This window comes from Ursus americanus, chromosome 14, assembly GCF_024610735.1.
Source record: "Ursus americanus isolate L20-20 chromosome 14, mUrsAme1.1.p, whole genome shotgun sequence".
Taxonomy (NCBI): domain Eukaryota; kingdom Metazoa; phylum Chordata; class Mammalia; order Carnivora; family Ursidae; genus Ursus; species Ursus americanus.
In genome coordinates, this window is record NC_142140.1 from 62,958,259 (window position 1) to 62,979,108 (window position 20,850).

Below are 20,850 nucleotides of genomic sequence, written 5' to 3' on the forward strand. Positions count from 1 at the left end.
ATTCCTTTTTGGCATTTATAGAAATAATTATGTGAATTCTTACAATTTTTTCCAATAATATTATTGATTATATTGACGACTTGAGATTTAGTGGGAGAAAAAGTAACCCAGAAATGGGTAAAGTGTTCCTTTTAAAGTTATATTATATTCTGATTGCTAAAATTTTATGTCTCCATTAATTCATGAGATTACCATATAAGCTTTTTTTAAAAAAGATTTTATTTATTAATTTGACAGAGAGACAGCCAGCGAGAGAGGGAGCACAAGCAGGGGGCGTGGGAGAGGAAGAAGCAGGCTCCCAGCGGAGGAGCCTGATGTGGGGCTCGATTCCAGAACGCTGGGATCATGCCCTGAGCCGAAGGCAGACGCTTAATGACTGCGCCACCCAGGCGCCCCACCATATAAGCTTTTTATGTGATGTTATTCTTTAGATGTGTGTGGTGATCAACATCTCTTTCATCAAAGGGAATCAGACAATGTACAAAAAGGTGAAATAAATAGCAGTAAAAATTTTTTAGGGGTGCCCAGTGTGGCTTAGTCCATTAAGCATCTGCCTTCGGCTCAGGTCATGATCCTGGAGTCCCAGGACTGAGTCGCGCATTAGGCTCCCTGCTCTGTGCGGAGCCTGCTTCTCCCTCTGTCCCTCACCCTGCTCTTGCTCTCTCTGACTCAAATAAATAAAATTTTTTAAAAAAATAAGGCATTTGTGATGGGTGCTAACTGTAACATACCATTTATGCTTTTTTTTAAAGGATTTTATTTATTTATTTGACAGAGAGAGAGGGGGAGAGAAAGCGAGCACGCACAAGCAGGGGGAGGGGCAGAAGGAGAGGGAGAAGCAGGCTCTTCGCTGAGCAGGGAGCCTGACTCAGGGCTCGATCCCAGGACCCTGGGATCATGACCTGAGCCAAAGGCAGACACTTAGACCCCTGAGCCACCCAGGCGCCCCTACTTTGTTCCCCTGCATGGACACACCCCATTCTGTTGATCCACTCACCCGCAGGGGTGAATAATACTGCTTGGATACTTGTGCATATGTTTTTCCCCAGACCCGTGTTTTCGTTTCTCGGGAATATCCCTAGAGTTGAAATTGCTGGGCCATAGAGTAAGGCTGTGGTTAACCTTTTGAGGGATTGCCAGACTGTTTCCAAAGCAGTTGCAACATTGACACGCCCCCATCAGCAGCTTGTGAGGGTTCCCGTTGCCCAGCAACCTCCCCAACACTGTGCTCTCTGATTCCAGCCATCCTGGTGGGTGTGAAGTGAGAGATCGCTGGGGTTTTGACTTGCGGTGCCCTGACGACCCCTGAGGTCAAGCACCCTTCCACGTGCCTTTTGGTCATTTGTGGTCTATCCGGTTCCTTTACCCATCTTAAAAGGGGTGATTTTTCTTTGTATCATTGAGCCCTATCATGAGAATTTAGAAAGGACAAATTGCTAATTTCCCAAACTGCCCAGACGCCGACTCCTTGCGCATTTCCTGACCTGCTTTTGAGCCAGACCAGACTTTTTTTCCCTTAGAGTTCCATTTTAGCATTCGTGGGAAGAGAACACAAGCACGTTTAAAAACAGGTATCCTCTGCTCTCGGCTGGCCAAGACAGGGAAAGGCAAAGAAAGGTAACGTCCCATAGGATCATTTGAAGAAACGGTACTTAAAAGGTATCAGCTGGTTCTTGACTTGTAAGACCAAACCTGTTGCGAGTCGTAGAGCCTCGGTGGCGAGAGCCCCAGGCAGAGACAGGGACTAGATGAATGGCACGGAGAGTCGATCTTTGACTCAATTAGGCTGAATCAATCTTGTCATTGAGTTCCCAAGGAAATTCAATTATAGGTCAAGTGTAGGAAGCGCAGTAATTGTGGCTTAAGCAACAGAAATGACAGGTGATCGATAGCAGCCTGGCGTTGAGTTTGACTTCAAAGCCCCTGAATGTCTACTGGGCAGGAAAGGCAGGAGAGTGGAGAGCCAGAGGCTCCGCGCTTGAAAAACCAGCCGTGGAGAGGTTTGCCCCAAGCCCAGGAGCCACAGGACACAGGGGTGACGACAATGACAGGGCCCCTCGTGCCTGCCTCCCCAGCTGCTGACCTGAGCGCGGAGACTCATGGGACGGCGGAATGAGCTCGAGGGGGCGTGCGGGGGGGGAGGTGGGGGGCAAAACCTGCCACCCCAGGCTGGGGTCGGAGGTGGGGGCTGCACGAGGGGGACTCTGCGGGGACAGCAGAAGAGCAGCCCTCTAGGAACCCCTTTACCCTGCCCAAGGAAGTAGGAGATTCACGGAGGCTCCTGCTTTCTCTAGCGCTGACACAAAAATTGCAAAAAGAGCTTTGTGGCTGCATCAAAATCCAGGAGCAAAAAATAAATAAAAAATTTTTAAAAAAAATCCAGGAGCTGTAAAGAGGTAGACAAATTCCACCACGTCAACGCCCCCCCAAAAAAAAAAACCCAAAACACAAAAAAAAACCCAAACTTTGTGTAGAAAAAAAAAATCAGAACTATATTGCACTGTAGTTTTGCAAGATTATTTCCCACTGGGAGAAGCTAGGGAAAAGTGTACCCCAGATGTCTCTGTATTATTTTTTACTACTGTACGTGAATCCACACGTGCCTCAAAATAAAAATTGTGATTAAAAAAATGGTATAGCCGAAAGACCTACAACAAGCCGTGGTAAATATTTGCAGCTCATATCACAGACCAAGGGCTAACTTGAATATACCAAGAGCTTCTATAAATTGAGAAGAAAAAGGTCACCAGTCCAAGAGGGAAAAAAAAAAATGAGCAAAGGACACGAAGAGGTAGTTCACCCAAAGGGTAAAATACGTCTTTAAGTCCATGAAAAGAAGCTCCAACTTCCTCAGAACTTCAAATTAAAACTGTAGCGAGACGCCATTTTTTTCTACCTAATAGATTGGCCCAAATCCCCATATCCGAAGGGGGGCAAAGGCTCTGTTGGTGGGAAACAGTACTCTGCATCTGCTCTTTGACCCAACAATGGCACGTCTGGGACACATATAAGTTGTGCCTAATATGGAGATCCACGCATGAGCACAGGATATGCAATGGGACACTCTCATAGCAAAAGACTGGAAACAAAGTGTCCAGTAATGGCTGGCAATTGGTTGATAAATTATGAGCCAGCAACATAATAGGCTACATAGAATATGAGTGGTCAGAGAGAAGAGGAAGGTCTTCATGTACTCATACAGAGAGAGTTCTGGTTTATTGCTAAGTGAAGAAAACAAGGTTCAATACAAAGGGTATACTGCTTCTTAGGGAAGAAAGGGCGCTCAGAATACATATTTGTAAAAAAAAAAAAAAAGTTCTCTAGGGGATGGAGGGAGGGGAAGAGTGAGGCAGGCAAGCAAGAAAGCCAGGCTTCTTGGTGATGCCTTTTTAAACAGTTGTGATTTTTCATTCTATACAAAAAAAGGTCCCTAAGACTTAGAGATGGTCAGCAGGGGAGGGTAGAGTGGGACTTGTCATCCCATTCTTTGGGACCACGGACGTGAGCAGGAGCTCAGGGATCCAGGGATGGAATGGGCAGAGCTTGACAATGTTGGGGAAAGACACCACCCCAAAACTCATCTAGTTCAATATTTGTATTTCTTACATAGGTGAGGGAAACTAAGGTCTAGAGAGGAGAATTCACTTGCCTAGGATACTTAGTGAAGAATGTAAAAGCTCTGCAGCCCAGGGGCGCCTGGGTGGCACAGCGGTTAAGCGTCTGCCTTCGGCTCAGGGCGTGATCCCGGCGTTCCGGGATCAAGCCCCACATCAGGCTCCTCTGCTATGAGCCTGCTTCTTCCTCTCCCACTCCCCCTGCTTGTGTTCCCTCTCTCGCTGGCTGTCTCTATCTCTGTCAACTAAATAAATAAAATCTTAAAAAAAAAAAAAAAAAAAAAAAAAAAAGCTCCGCAGCCCAGATGCCTCCATTTCTGGGGAAAGGAGCTCCAGTGGGAAGTCTTTTTACTAAAGAAGATGGGGCACAACCTAGGGGAGCCATACAGGTTGCCTTTTGTATTAACAGCCATCCAGAAAGCCCATACTCTCCGGACAACTGGTCACCCATAGCTGCCTGGGGTACAGTTTCCCGCATAGCATTTAGCTCTGGCATCGTGGTCACTTGGACCGTGGCGGAATGACCGTGCACCAGAGGTGACAGACACGGAACTGGGGAAGTCTGTGGAGTCAGAGGAAAGAGTCCATCCCCTTGCAGGGGAAACGGGGCTGAGGCTACTCCTCCAGGAAAGAGGGGAAAGAAGGGAACGTTCCTGGCGCTGGGTATCCCACATTTTAAATCACTTAAACCACTTTTTAATAGTCCCCAAACCTTTTCCTTAAAAAGAAGAGCTCCCTGAACATAATTTAACTTCCCCAGTGATTCAGGGCCATCATTAGACATAAATGACCCTGAATGGTGGTGACACAAGACAGCCCCCAGGGACTCCTGCAGTCCGAGTATGGGTCACCCACAGTTTGACACTGCAGCTGTGCAGGGATCCGTTAAGGGAGATCAACGTTACCAGTGAGATTTAGAAATGGCGCCTCTAACTCCTGAGTTGTTGGCTCACTGGATGCAGAAGGAAGTGCGAAGTTCCAAGACACACTCTCTTGGGTATTGTTTTCCACAACAGCCAAAATGAAAGGGAGTGTTGGGGTGGGTCTCGCCGGCCAACCTTGCGCTTCAGCCAGTCTGAGTTGTAGCCGCTAGTCTCAGGGTCACTGCCAAAGGTCACGCTTGTGCTGAAGCAACCAGAGCAAAGACAGACTAGTTTGTAAGAGAATGGGGAAAGAGAGAGGAAAGCTCCAGGATTCATCCCAGCGAGGTGGAGATCTTTAAAGGGTAATTATGCAATGGCATGGGGGCACCTGGGTGGCTCAGTTGGGTAAGCCTCTAACTCTTGGTTTCAGCTCCGGTTGTGATCTCGAGGCCGTGAGATCGAGCCCCGCGTCCGGCTCTGCGATCAGCGAGGAGTCTGCTGGAAATTCCCTCTCTCCCTCCCCCGATCGCTTTCTCTCTCTGTTTCTCTCTCAAACAAACAAACAAACAAATAAATAAATTCTTTAAAAGAAATGGGATGAATGAAGAGGACATTCATTGGTGAAGTCAAAACCAGGGTCTTCATACAGCACTCAGGATTTGGCACTCAGGATTTGGGTGGGCTCATGGGAGCTCCCCATGTTCCACCAACACTGAGGGACCCTAAACAAAACTGCTTCATTTGCCGTGGTTTGGAGAAAGACGAGAAACCTCACTTCAAACTGCCTGAGACCGTGGTCCCACAGTCTAATCAAATAAGGACCTTGGAAAAGGCCTGTGTCCTTGGGCCCCACCCCTGGCCGGGGACGCAGAGCCTATAAGCCCATGAGTAGGTAAACCCGTCAGGGGACCGAGGAGAGACTTCCCTGGGACTCGTTGGCATCGAAGTCCCCAAACACTGTGGTTCCCAATCCATGGTGAGTTCTCATGGGGGTACGGTTAGCCTGAGAGGATTTGGGAACACAGTTGACGGGATGAAAGCGGCACTTCGGATGCAAACTGTAATGTGTGAACAGACTTCGTGGGCAGTGGTCTGGCCTCCCTTTACCTGAGTGGGCTCCGGGGATGGCCACTGTGTCTGCCTGGAGACAGCTTCCCCCGTCTAGTGCGCTCACACCGAATGCACGTAAATCTTCCCTTCTGCCAATACCGATTGGTCACGCTAAATGGGAACCCATAAACTTGCCTGAGCGCACACAGGTGGTTAATTTGACACAGCGTGGAAGGGCTGGTGGACAGGAGGAGGCTACGTCCCTAAGTAGTGCCCTGTTAGCAGTTAGAGTGCCGGTGTCCGCGGGTCGTCTGTACGACAGCCCCGTGTGCCGTGTGGGCTTGGTCTGTGGCAAAAGCACCACCCAACAGGGACCACTGGGATTTGGGGCCACAGAATTTCCTCTTGAGAGATAATTACTAGCTTGCTATCAGGCGTTCACTGAAGCTGCCTCCATGCCTGAAGAATAGAGAAGAATCTTGAACCTGAATGCCCACAATGCCTCAGACGATGTTGGAGAAACAGCCCAATGGGGAGGGCAGTGCCTGGAAGACTTCCGTGACAAAACAGAAATGGTTTATGCTGGAACATGCTGCCAGGGGGGTGCCAGGAGCTCCTCAGGAGCCAGTAACCTCTTTTCCCCCAGGGCCAACTCCAGAACTGCCTGGAGAGTTGCTGGTCCCACGGTGGTGCCCTCCCAACAGCTCTCCGTGGGCCAACCAAGAGCTTCTTGGTTTGTGGGTGGGACACGCAGGGTCCTGCTTGGAAGACCACCGCTCCAGTTGAAGAAGACGAAGTCAGTGCAGCTCAATGGGCTCAGTGGCATGCACTTCAACCCACTGCTGGAGTTTTTAGCCCCTCAAGGGTGCTGGCTGATGGCCTGGCCGTAGGCTCCCGCAGAAGGGCAAGAGAAGATGGGACTATTAAAAACAGGCCCCTATGCACCATGGCTCCCTGGAAATCACTGAGGATTTAAGGGGTGCGTGAAAGTAGGACATACCAATGCCCACCCCAAGAACTCCCTTCCAGGGCTGGGGTGGGGGGAGAGGCAGAGGGAGAAGCAGACTCCCCACTGAGCAGGGAGCCCGAAGCGGGGCTTGATCTCAGAACCCTGAGATCATGACCTGAGCCAAAGGCAGACGCTTCACCGACTGAGCTGCCCAGGCGTCCCCGCTGTGTCTTCACCTCATCTGGCAACATTGGGGTTAACAGTGAGCATGGCGTGTTGCCTAGGGGTCCAGATGGCCCACTAGTTCTGTGCCTGGACGACACTTACCTCGATGAATGGGAGGGACTGGGAGGGGGGCGTTTGCCAGCACAGCGTTACCGAGGGCGCTCCAGACCAGCACAGTGGCCAAACTCAGTGTCCCTTCCAAAGATGGAAACGTTGGCATATACATGGGGAGAAATGCAGTATTACACGGACATTGTGAGAGAGGCTCAGAGCAAGGGATGATTTTGCTTCCGGGGGTCATTACACAAAATGCGGAGCCAGGTGTCACCGAGACCAGTCCTGCTTCTGGAACCGAACAGCGTCAAAGCCTGCGATCCTACTGGCATTTGTCTGAGAGACACTGGTTACAAGGTGATGATGAGCTGGACTAACGCTAATGACCGAGTGGGACCTTGTAAACGGGCCAATTACCGCGTGGCTCGGATCTTTCAGCTCCTATCCACCGCCACGCTGCAATACGGTGCAGACACTGACCCTGTTGCTAAGATTCAACCACTTTATGTAAACATGTCTGATGATAATACTGATACTAATCCTCACATGTACTGGAGAAACGGCTTGAGGAAGACCTGGATTTAGCTAACCATCAGTTGGTTTCTGTGCCACCGAGCTAGAAGCCCAGGCCACAGGGAGATAGTACCTGGAGGAGGGCAGAGGTCCTCACCCGACAGCCCAGCGGGGCTACCAGACCATCCCGGGGGCCCAGCCAGCATCACGGAGCAGGAGAGCCCCCCAGGGCAATGCACAGGATCATAAAATGACAGACGGCTGTTTGTACTACACAGACAAGCCACTAAATATTGGGGCATCTTATTACCTTGCAATCAATAGCCCAAACACCTGAAATTTCCAATTCCCGAGGCTTTCAGGATTCTGCCTCTTTGATGTGTGTCCCCGCCAGCCCTTGGGTTGAGCTGTCTCCTCTCTGCCGGGTCAACAGGGATTGCCCACCCTCTCCCCGGTTTCCAGAATGCCAGCTTCTCTCCTCTGCCCTCATCCCCTCCCCCTTTCTTCTTATCCTGGTGGGTTCACACCCTTTTGATTCTTTTAGAGTTATTTCCGTGGGGCTTTGGGATGGAGCGGAGATAAACAGATGTTTAATCTGTGGGCTCATTGTTTCTCCTGCATTCTTCCCTCATGCATGGACTTTCCCCTCCACTTCCTTTTTCACCCATGGGTTCCTCTGCTCGGGGGGTCCTGCCAGCCTCCGCCTCCCCCAGCGTTGGGAGGTTTAGGGTCAGTGCCTTTCTCGCTGCCAGTACTTTTTCGAGGTGCACACTGTTCATCCCCATCCCCGGCGGACATCCCAGAGGAGAGGAGAGCTCGTCTCATCCTGGAGACTTCAACACCCCCCCCCCCCGCCACGGATCCATCCATCACTCTGGCCCCTTAGCTCCCTGGCCCCCTCGTGTCACTCAGAGAACACCTGCTTCAGCCACCCCTTCACAGGACCGAACTCTGGCTGGGCGGCACGCTCTCCCTGGACCGCCCCACCTCGGAAGTCACTAGTGGTTGGGGAGTCTCTCCTCCAGTCTGCAGCTGATCCTGCCAGCTGTGCTCGCACCCCTCACCCCTACCTCTGCAAGATACCTCTCCGTTTTCTGCCTCCTCACCAGGTTTTCCGGGGACCGCCCAGCACGCATTCACCCAGCTCCCAGTAGCAGAGCCCGATCTTGTCTGTGGACCCCTCCAGCCTCACCCTCTGTCCGTGTTCTCTGCATTGGGCTGGCCCCACCCTCAGCCCCCTGTGACCCGGTCCTTGCCAGTCTATCACGCTGCTGGGGACTGAGATGGGCTCAGGAGTGGGCCACAGACCAAGGGCAGGCCAATCAGAGCCCAGAGACCTAATTCTTGGACTTGTGTTAAAGCCGTCGGGTGAATGGGGTCTTTGCTTGCTGGACTTCAGTATGGGAGGCTGGGGGCCAGAGCTGCTGCAGCCACTTGGCCTCGATGAAAGGAGAGCCTTTGGGATAATAAAGCTGATCCCGGAGGATAGCGGAGTCTGACCCGGGTTGTCTGAGCCTGAATCTAGCTGTGCCTCAGATGAGCCCTGTCCCTCAAGTTTTCAGTAACAAGAGCCCATCCAGGCGTTCCGACTTAGCCTGTTTGGTCTCCTGGCCCTCGCTGCCTCTGTCAGGAGAATCATGCTCAAAAGTGGCACAAAAAAGACACAAAGAAACAATCCCTCTAAAAATCTGCAGACGTAGCCTACAGCGCCCCCTGGTGGCAAACATTGTTTTTTCAGGGTCCCGACAGAAGGCCGGAATTTCAATCCACCACTGTCCCGTTAGTCTGTGCATACGTCTGGGTTACTTTAGAACAGATCGCCTAGTTCAAAAAACCTGCCATTTCTGCTGTTTATAATCTGAATTACGGTCCTTTCCCATCACACTTTTTAGTTCAGAACTATAATCCCGAACAAGACACGTTCGCGGGGCTTTCCCCAAATCACAAAGTGAGTTTAGAACTTGCTAGACCATTAGGAATCCATTTTTGTAACTATCAGAAAAGAGGAAAATAAGGAGGAGGAGAGAAGAGAAGCAGAAAACTGTAATGTGGTAGAATGTTAAAAGCCAGTCAAGGGTGACCTCATTGACTTCTGGTGTCAAAGGCCAGCCCCCCACCACCCCTGTGATCACCTTTCTGTTCTCAGTGCACCCCCGCACATCCCCAGCACTGAGCGCACGGCCTCGGGGTGGGGCCTGCACGCCCAGGCAAGCGGGTCTGTGAGCAGTGCTGGTGCCCCGTGGCCCAGCACGCTGTCCTTCCTCCCTCACTAAGCCGGCAGGGGACTTGCCAAGGCCTCCGCCAAAGTGGGTGGGAGAGGTTAACCGGAGAGGTTAAGGGTGCAGCCAGAGGAGGGGAGGCTGGGGAGAGAGTGGCCCTGCCCCACCTTGGCTCCACAGAGTGGGGGGCAGAGTAGCCCCCAGGTGCCCTTGGGTCTGATTGGCTGCAGCCCCTGTAGTCCCTGGTCTTACCCTTGGCGGGGGGCCTGAAAAAGTGGATTGGGAAGGACAAGCTGGAAAGGAATGGAGGGAAAACAAATGTGCTTAAGATATTCAAATGAACACCTCGAAAATGGTTATGACAGAATGCCGCGCTCATAAAAAACTGACCTGGGGGGTGTCTGGGTGACTCAGTCGGTTAAGCGTCTGCTTTCGGCTCAGGTCATGATCTCAGGGTCCTGGGATCAAGTCCCGCATGGGGCTCCCTGCTCAGCGGGAAGTCTGTTTCTTCCTTTCCCTCTGTCCGCTTGTGCTTTCTCTCTCTCAAATAAGTAATGAAGTAAGTAAATGAATAAATAAAATGTTAAAAAAAACAAATTCGGAATATAATGGCAGAAGTGAAAAGCTGAATGGAATAGACACTACCTTAAAAACTTTGTGATTTACAAGGCCAGCCAAGGAACTCTCTTCGAACATTCTTCAGGACCGTCTTTGGGTTTATAATTGCCCCATCCTTAGTAAATCCTCAATCCAGACAAGTCTGTGGCTCCTACCAAGGCGAAGGCCAAGGCATAGGACTCATTCCGGACGGCAAAGAAAGCATCTCTTGCACACCCTCCCCCCCACTCAAGGCTGAGAAGCCAGCCTGAGGGTCCCTGCGAGGAGAGAGGGGAGCCAAAGGGGCAACCCTGCTAAGGGACAGAGCTTAGCTTTTCTTCTTAAGGAGCCAAAGCCCAGCTCTTGAGGCGCTGCGGGATGGGGAAAGGGGGAAAGAAAGGTGTATGGAAGAACTCGGGCCCCCATGTTCTTGTTTTCCCTTCCTCGCTTGGAATTGGGGGGGGGGTCCTGGCATGGTGGAACCATCTGGAAGGGTGTGGGGAAGCTTGTGGACATGCACCGGGGACATGCTTCAAACCAGGAGAAGCCCCTCAGGTTGCCGTCCCAACAGGGATCTGAGCAAGAACACGGAAGAGGCAGAGGGAGGAGGGACAGAGAAGAACCTCAGGGTGTGATTGTGATGGGGGGGCATCCGGGGCTCCCAGCTCGACGCAGTGAGGGGATGCCCACCTGCTGAGAAGCCCTCAAGCCCAGCTGAGACCTGGGGTTGAAGAGAGGAGGCCTCGATGGCCATGGGCACAGAGGGCCTGGAGGGCAGCAGCGGGTGGCATGCCATGTCCAAGGCCAGGTGGGTCCTAGTGCTGACCCGGACCCAGCCCAGGACAACACCGCGACAGCCGTCCCTGTCCCGCCGCACCCGGATGCTGCCCTGGGAAAGGCCACAAGGAGGGGAAGGACAGCCCTGCGGAGAAGGTAAACTTGGAAATGACCATATATTTACTCCAAAGAGAACGTCTAATCTGGAGGAGACAGATTCCATGACCCATGCAGGGAGTGTATTTTCTACTGCCTCCAGCGATGAGAAAGGAAGGAAGGAAGACAAGATCATCGGACGTGGAGTGCCTCTGTCGTAGGCACATCTGCGCGTGCGCGGAGATTTACAGCCCCGCTCCATAAACATGAGTCAGAATTTAGAACACAATAAATGGTAAAACACGATAAACAAGAAACAATGGTGGGAAAAGGAAACCAGAACATGTGGTTAAGTCTTAACTGCTGGTCCTAAATATTTGAGAAAGTCCGTGCAACCGTTACAAAGAATCACACAGATAGAAAAGATATAATGTGAAAACGTAAAATGTTGATATTTTAAAAATCTGGAACTGAAGTTCTAGAAATTCAAGCCTCCTCAACTTTCGGGCTGGAGGTGGGGTGAGCGGAAAGGAAGAAGATGGGTATTTAGCTGCAGAAAACGAAATCACTATCTTGAAGAGCTCTCTGCACGCCCGTGTTCACTGCAGCGTTATTCACAATAGCCAAGATGAATGGATCGAAATTTGATACACACACACACAGACACGCACATGCAAGCACGTGTGCAATGAAATATTTAGCTACAAAAAAGAAGGAAATCCTTTGGGGCGCCTGGGTGGCAAAGCGGTTGGGCGTCTGCCTTTGGCTCGGGGTGTGATCCCGGCGTTATGGGATTGAGCCCCACATCAGGCTCCTCCGCTATGAGCCTGCTTCTTCCTCTCCCACTCCCCCTGCTTGTGTTCCCTCTCTCGCTGGCTGTCTCTCTCTGTCAAATAAATAAATAAAATCTTAAAAAAAAGAAGGAAATCCTATTTGTGACAACATGGATGGACCTCGAGGGCATTATGCTAAGTGAAATAAGTGAGAAGAGAAAGACAAATACTGTATGATCTCGCTTATACGTAGCAGCTAAAAAACCCCCAAAGTTACAGATACAGAGAACAAGATTGCTTGCTGCTGGCAGGGTGTGTGTGTGTGTGTGTGTGTGTGTGTGTGTGTGGACAAAATGGGTGAATATGGTCAAAAGGTACAAACTTCCAGTTGTAAGATAAATAAGTCCCACGGGGACACCTGGGTGGCTCACTCAATGAAGCATCTGCCTTCAGCTCAGGTCATGATCCCGGGGTCCTGGGATCGAGTCCACCTCCTGCTACCTGCTCAGAGGGGAGCCTCCTTCTCCCTCTCCCTCTGCCTGCCACTCCCCGTTTGTGCTCATTTGTGCTCTCTCTCTCTCTGTCAAATAAATAAATAAATAAAATCTTTGAAACAGTAAGTCCCATGGATGTAAAGTACAGCATGGTAACTATAGTTAACAATACCATATTGTGTATTTGCAGGTCCCTAAGGAGCAGCTCTTAAAATGTCTCATCATAAGAAAAAAAAAATTTAAGGTTGATTCTTTTATTTAAATTTTTTTTTTTTTGGTAATCTTTATCCCCAACATGGGGCTCAAACTCATAACCCTGAGATCAAGACTCCCATGCCCTTCTGACTGAGGCAGCCAGGCGCCCCAGGAAAAAGTTTTTTTTTAACAATGTGTGGTGATGGAGGTTAACTAAGCTTATTGTGATAATCATTTCACAATATGTACGTATATAAAATCATCACGTTGTATGCCTGAAAGGAATACAATGTTACATGTCAGTTATACCTCATTACGAAGCACACGCCCGCAAGCCAAACCAAACTAATCTAGAGTGGAAGAGATCAGTGATTGCCTGTGGCGGGGGCTGGAAAAGGGCAGGCTGCAAACGGCCACTAGAGAAACCATTGAGGTGAAGGAATGTTCCGTATCTTGATGGGGGTGATGGTTACAGGGCTGTACATATCTGTCATGACCCCAGCAAAGCTTACATTTAATACGGGTGCATTTGTTGCTTGTGAATTGTACCCCAATAACTCTGATTACAAAGAAAAACCACCAAGTGCTCCCCTTCTCATCTGTGCGTGTAGACACAGGTCTCTGTGTGGTCACAGCATGAAGCCTCAGGGCGCTCAGACTGTTTACACCATGGTTTTTATGACCTGGCCCGAGAAGGCACACGGCAGCCGGTCCACTATAATCACCAGCCCTTCTGGAGTCCAAGGAACAGAGGTATTGCTTCTGTTGCTTTCGCAGTCACACTGTGTGTTTGCCACAGCCCACCCTCCGGCCACAACAGTCCACATTCTGTAAAAACACAGTGCAGAATACATATATCAAACAAAATAGGAGTTAATCGACAGTTTGTTTTATTGTAAGGCTTCCAGTCAACAATAGACTATTAGCAGTTATATTTGGGGGGAGCTAATAATAGTATGTGGATTTTCAACTCCGCAGGGATCCTGCCCGGTACCCATCACGCCGTCCAAGGGTTCAACTGTCCATTCGGCTTTCAAACCGCCTGGTTGTATTCTGCGCTGAATCCAGAGTTTTAAATATCAGCTGATAAACAAATACTTGGAGGGGTCGACGGCAGTCCTGCTAGCCAACCTTCCTTTCCGTTCTGACCACATCCTCAGTTTTACCATCGTTTATTTTCTTAGGGGAACATGGGCATGCCGAGAGCAGGATTTTCATAAGTTTCATACAATTGAGACGAAGATGAAAATCCTTCCCTATGTTCCTTGGATTTAACATGGGGGAACTGCTGGACTGTGTATTCGGTTGTCAAAGAAAGGAACAAAATACACAAAATTCTAGAAATGCATCATTGGAGATCGAGGCTAAAATGTCGTGTTGTTGGGGATTTTATAAAACATATATTTTATATATTACATATTTATATGTTTATATTTTATATTTTTATACATATTTTATGTATATCATATATAAAAATATGTTCTATTACATATATTATGTATGATTGCGTTCTTTAAAAATATTTATTTATTTATTTATTTATTTATTTATTTATTTGAGAGAGAGAGAGAGAGTGAGCATGGGAGGGAGGGGCAGGGGGGGGAGAGAATCTTAAGCAGATTCCACGCTGAGCCTGGAGCCCCACACGGGGCTCGATCGCACGATCCTGAGATCAGGACCTAAGCCAAAACCAAGAGTCGGATGCTTAACCAACTGCACCACCCAGGTGCCCCCATAATTGCATTCTTATAAGGACACCTGTGCTGGCATTTAGGACCGCCTGAATCATCTCCCACCCCAAGGTCCTTGCCTTTGCATAATTCAAACAGAGAACACTATTAAAGGAAACGCGGTAAATCTATATCCAAGAACATGGGGAAATGCTCGAGGTATATTATAAAGAGAAAAATAGAAGTTAACAAGCGTCATCAAGTCAGAAGATATAACAGGAGACCCTATGGGAGCAATTGAAAGACAAATAGCTTCTAATAAACTTAATAAGAAACACAGCGAACCTATTTAAAGAGAAGTTGAAAACATGAACAGATCAGCATATATGCCATATTCCTGCGTAGATATTTAGCATCATAGAATAGAGACCTTCCATAAACTAATTTGTTAATTTAATACAATAACAATGAGGGGTACCTGGCTGGCTCAGCGGGGGTGGGGGGGGGGGCGGCCACAGGGCGGGGGTTGTAGCGTGTGACTCTCGATCTCCAGGTGGTGACTTTGATCCCCACGTGGGGTGTAGAGATTTCTTAAAAATAAAATTCTTTTAAAGAATACAGTAACAATGAAAGTACTCATGTTTTAGAATAAAAACCTAGACGAATTGATTGTAAAAGCTATATTAAAAAAGGAATGCATAAGAATAGTCAAGAAAATTCTGGAAAAGAAAAACAATGACGCAGGGGGCGGAGAGTAGCTCTATTGCTTATTTTGAAATATTGTATCCGTAATGCAAACAGTATGTTGCTGGTTCATATTAGACAGACTGACCAATGGAAGGGAGGAGAAAGCCCAGAAATCAATGCAAATAGATTCAGGAATGTCCTTTATGATTCATATGGGGAGAACTGCCTTAGTGCATAGTAGGGACGGGTGGGTGGGCGGGGGAGCAGCCAGAGGAAAACAATGTTGGATCCTTAACTAATGCGGCCAAATTCCAAATGGGTCAAAGATTTAAACATTAAAGTGAAATTATAAATCCTTGAAGGAAACACTGGGAGAATTTGCTTATAACCTTGGCCTGGCAAAGGCTTGTTAAATAATGACTTAAAATCCAAAAAGCATTTGAAGATTTTGAAAAGACGCACATTTTTGTATGCTTTTGTTTGTACAGGAAACGTGCATTGTTGCTGTAGTCAGAACCACCAAAAATGGTGATTTTTTTTATTCATTTTACCCTCAAATTAAAAAAAAAAAAGTTTTGTTTAGTCAAGTACTCTCTACACCCCCCGTGGGGCTTGAACCCATGACCCCGAGATCCAGAGTCGCAGGCTCCTCTGACTGAATCAGCAAGGCACCCCCAAAAATGGTGATTTAAAGCTCATTTTCTGATTTCATAGGGAAACAGGATATATTTCTATGTTCTCTCCTTACTATTCTTTATGACAAATTGCGGGCAATCCTACCTTTTGCTTTCTAGTTTAGACTCAGCCCTCCTTTCTCACTCAGCTGGAATTAGTTTTTTTTTTTTTTTTTTAAGATTTTATTTATTTATTTGACAGAGAGAGAGACAGCCAGCGAGAGAGGGAACACAAGCAGGGGGAGTGGGAGAGGAAGAAGCAGGCTCATAGCGGAGGAGCCTGATGTGGGGCTCGATCCTAGAACGCTGGGATCACGCCCTGAGCCGAAGGCAGATGTTTAACGACTGCGCCACCCAGGCGCCCCTGGAATTAGTTTTTAAACATCAGACCAGGTATCGTCTGCTACTCTCAGATTCAGACCAACTTGGAGAAAAAGGATAAAAACTCCTCTCTCCCCATTTAAACTTAAAAGAATCGTGGTTTTCCCTTGTCTACGGCTGTATTGATTGCACCAAGAGAAACTTCTAATTCCTTCTGTCAACTCCAAATTTCATGACTTTACTGGGTGAGGGGTGGGGGGTGTAAGGGACTAAAAGTCCCAGAAGAAAGGCCTTCTCCCCTTCCTAAAGGAGGAGAGAAGCCAAGACCTTCCAGAAGGGGAGCTCTACCTGTGGTTGAGGTTATTTATAGGACCTGGATTTAAATTTAATTCTGCCCTCTGGTAACTCCAGAAGAATTGGCCGCTTTAAGAGCGGGCCCCACCCTTCAGGTAAGAGGCCGGTCAGCTTCAATACAAGGTAGATTGAATACAAATTTAGCGGGTAACAGACAGGAAACCTATGGGTCACTGAAAGAGGGGGGTCTGTGTGGTGGCTGAAGTCTGGCCGGGTCACCTTGGCATGAGGACCAGGATGGATGTAAAATATTCTGGGGGCGCCTGGGTGGCACAGCGGTTAAGCGTCTGCCTTCGGCTCAGGGCATGATCCCGGCGTTACGGGATCGAGCCCCACATCAGGCTCCTCCGCTATGAGCCTGCTTCTTCCTCTCCCACTCCCCCTGCTTGTGTTCCCTCTCTCGCTGGCTGTCTCTATCTCTGTCGAATAAATAAATAAAATCTTAAAAAAAAATAAAATAAAATATTCTGCCCCTAGAATATAAAACGGGGCGGCCGCTCTGGAAACCAGGAGGGCATTTCCTCAAAACATGAAACAGAATTACCGTATGGTCCGGGAACTCCACTTCTAGGTGTATACTCAAAAGAATTGAAAGTGGGGACTCGGACAGATACCTGTTCACAGCAGCATTGTTCACAAGAGCCAAAAGGTAGGAGCCACCCTTGTGTCCACAGACAGATGAACAGATGAACAAAATGTATTATTATATACATACAGTGGGATATTATTCAGCCTTAAAAAAGGACATTCTGACACCTGCTAAGATTCAGATGAACCTTGAGGACATCATGCTAAGTGAAATTAGTGGGGCACAATTTATGGGGTACCTAGGGCAGTCAAGTTCATAGAGACAGAAAGTAGAATGGTGGTGCCAGGGGGGCTGGGAGGGAGAGGAAATGGGGAATTATTGTTCACTGGGTATGGTGGTTCAGTTTGAGATGATGAAAAGTTTTAGGGATGGGTAGTGGTGACCGTGAATATATTTAATGCCATTGAATTGCACACTTAAAAATAGCTAAAATGCTAAATTTCATATTATGCACGTTTTACCACAATAAAAAAAAAGTTTTAAAAAGTCGGCTCTTCATTCCCAACTACATTACCTGTCACTTCACTGACCCCAGGAGAAAATCAGGAGATTAGGGACTAAGCCAAATTAGTCTCTAAGCCTCAGTCTCATCATCTGTGAAATGGAAGCGTTGAGTGGAGAATCTGTGATTCCAAGTCGAGATGTTATATCAGAAGAGGAGAGCTTTGGGGAAAACAACCCTATGGAAAGTAAGGTGGAAGGAAGGAAGGAAGGAAGGAAGGAAGGAAGGAAGGAAGGAAGGAAGGAAGGAAGGAAGGAAAAGATACAGCAAAGATGTCCAAGACTATCGAAATGAACACTGACACCTGCTAGGCTTTGAGAATCTACTACAGGTCAGACATCAAAATTTTTTATTTAAAATTTATTCAAAATTCCTCAATATAGTGATCAAGCGTTCACCTCCACAAGATTTTTAAACTCTTTATGCACTGTTGTATCCCCAGAGCCTAAAACAGTGCCTGTCACAGGAGAAATTCATGAGTGTTTTTTGAATGAATGAATGAGCCCTTATTCAAGTCTGTTTAGGCACAAATAAATGATTTTCTTAGGAAGTTCCTGCAAGTGGAATTGCTTCCATATTTCCTTGTTTTATTTTGCATTTCTTTGATTATTAGTAAGGCTGGGCATTTTTCCTTAGGCTTTTCTCATGACTTGCTTGTTCATACCATTTGCCCATTTTTCTAGTGGGTTGTTAAGCTCTTTCATATCATATTTATTTGGGATAGTAACCCTTTCTTTATGTTTTGCAACTATCTTCCTGTCTTTGGCTTATGTTTTCTCTTTGTGATATGCTTTTTTGACCAGAGATTTTTAATTTTTAAATGTTAAAAATAACGTTTATTTATTTTTTAGTAATTGGTACACCTAATGTGGGGCTCGAACTCATGACCCCAAGAACAAGAGTTGCATGCTCTTTCAACTGAGCCAGCTAGGTGCCCCCAGAAATTTTAATTTAAAGATTAATTTTTTTATTTTAGAGAGAGGGTGAGAGAAAGAGAGAGAGTGCTCGTGAGCAGGGGGAGGGGCAGAGGGAGAGAGAATCTCAAGCAGACTCCCCACTGAGGACAGAGCCTGACATAGGGCTCGATCTCACAACTCTGAAATCATAACCTGGGCTGAAACCAAGAGTTGGACACTTAACACACTGAGTCACCCAGGTGCCCCCTGGGTTTAATGTTTTCAAATGTATGTTTTCAAATGTATCAGTCTTTTCCTTTATGGTTTGTACTTTATGTGTCTTGTTTGAGAAATCCTTTCCTACTCTGAATTGATACAGACATTCTCTTTTTTACCTAAAACATTTTTTTATTAACGTTGTATTTTGAAATAATTTTAAACTTACAAAATGTTGCAAAACTAAAAATGGTACAAAGAGCACTCATATACCCTTTACCTAGCTGACCCAGTGTTAACATATTACCCCTTTATCACTTGATACATATAATATATGCAACATAGCATATGTAATACATATATATATCATATTTTTTCTCTACTATTTGAAGGTACCCGACATACATTATGGTGCTTTCCAGCTAAATGCTTCTGGTGCATATTTCCTAGGAATAGGGATAGTCTCTTACATTACTACCGACCAGTTATCAGCCTCATAAATTTACATCGATAAAACACATTTTATCAAATCTCCCATTCTTATCTCAATTTTGGCAGTCAACAAATTTGATGTTGACACTCTTCAGAGCCTTTTTATGACCCTATAAACCATAGAACCATATAGCAGTTTTAGATGATTGTTTTTATAAGTTTCTCTCTCTCTCTCTCTCTCTCTTTTTTTTTTTAGTAATCTCTACACACAATGTGGGGCTCGAACTTACGACCCCGAGCTCTGGAGTCGCCCACTCTTCCACCTGAGCCCGCCAGGTGCCCCATAACCTTATAGCAGTGTTAAATGCAGGATCCAAACTAGGAGCAGGGATCACACTTAATTGTCACGTTTTTTTTTTCTTCCTTTAATCTAGAACGATTCCTCAACCTTTGTCTTTTAGAATTCTGATGTTTTTGAAGAATGCAGAATTCCCCTGGTTTTTACTAAAATGTTCCTCCTTTTGTGTTTGTCTGGCGTTTGCTCGTGTTTAGCTTAGGCTGATGAAAGCAGTCTTGGCTGGACCTCCGCACCGCTGTGTGGTGTGCGGTCCTGCAGTGCCGTGCAGACACAGGATAGCGTCTTTCTCGGGGCATCATGTCTGGAGGCACGCGATGTCTGTCTGGCCCTCGTCAGTTAATTTTGATCTCTGGTCAAAGTGTTGCGCAATCTCTCCACTGTATGAAACGGTTTCTATTTTTTGTGCTTCCTTCCAACTGGTAAGCCACACATAGGGAGACGCTTTAAGGCTCGCAAACATCCCACTTCTCATGACCATTGCGCCCTAGCGTTAGTACCCACCGAGGATTCTTGCCCGATCCAACCCTTGCCATGATCGTTGAAAAATGATTCACTGAAACGTTTTTAGGTTTTGTTTGTTATGTGTGTCTTTAAATTAATTTGATTTTGTATAGCGCGAGGGATCGCCCCCTATCCCTTCACCCTGTCCGCTCTCGTATGGCTAACTAATCGGCCCCATCTGTGGAACAGCTCATTCTTTCCCCACTGGTGAGAAATGTCCCTTTTTTCGTGCGTCAAATTTCCATTTTTGCTGCGTTAGTCCCAGTGTTCTCTATTCTGTTCCATTGTTCTACTTGCTTATTCCTGCACTGATACGCTTTGTAATAAATTCTGATATATGCTAGCAAGTCGCCCACCACATTCTCCCTTAAATTTGTCTTATTCATCTTACACTACACGGGCTCTATATTCACTCTCACAGGTACTTCTCACAATAACCTTCAGAGAGGTTAAGCAACTTGCCCAAGGTCACAAAGCCAGGAAGGAGGAGTTTGAACCTAGGTCTGCCCAAGGCCGGAGTTCTTGCCGTTATTTCCTGGGGCTCTGTCTTCCCAAGGCCCAAGGACCAGTTTCCTAGGCACAGAGAAGTGGAAATCAGAGAATTAAGTGTGGGCAGATGAGAGAAGAAAGACAGATATCAGACTGGTTTGGGTTTGGTCTTATGGGGACTTTGCCAGCCAAGGGACAGGGGTTGGACTTGGGGACAAAAAGTGGAAACAGATGATTGGAGGGAATGAGCCCGAGAGACACCCCCCCACTCTCCCATCCCCTATCCCCCCCACATGGAACTGATGGCCCACGGGCTCATCTTATTGTTTTCCAGGCTGAGCAGGGTAATGTGGCAGCAGCTTGAAAAGGGGAACCTGCAGCTGCTTTCATGTTGGGTGCCGGGGGCCGGGTTGAGAGGCATGGAGGAGAAACAATCCGCTGGCTGCCTGGCAGCCAGGATAGATCCCACTGCAGGGAGCCCCATCCTCCACCAACTTCTCCCTGCCTGATTAAGGGACCCTAATCAGCTTGGGGAGATTAAGGGCTCCGGACAGCTGTTCCCACACCCCCGCCCTGGGCCGGGCTGGCAAAGGAGACCTGTGGGAGGGCGTCAGAAGGGGGATCTGCCCTGTGACCCCTCACCCGGGGCCTGGGCCCGAGCCCCAGACTTTCCGGTGAGTGGCAAAGCCCCTCTGCAGGGACTCCGGTCCCTTCTGCCCCAAACGGATCTAAGGAGGGCATG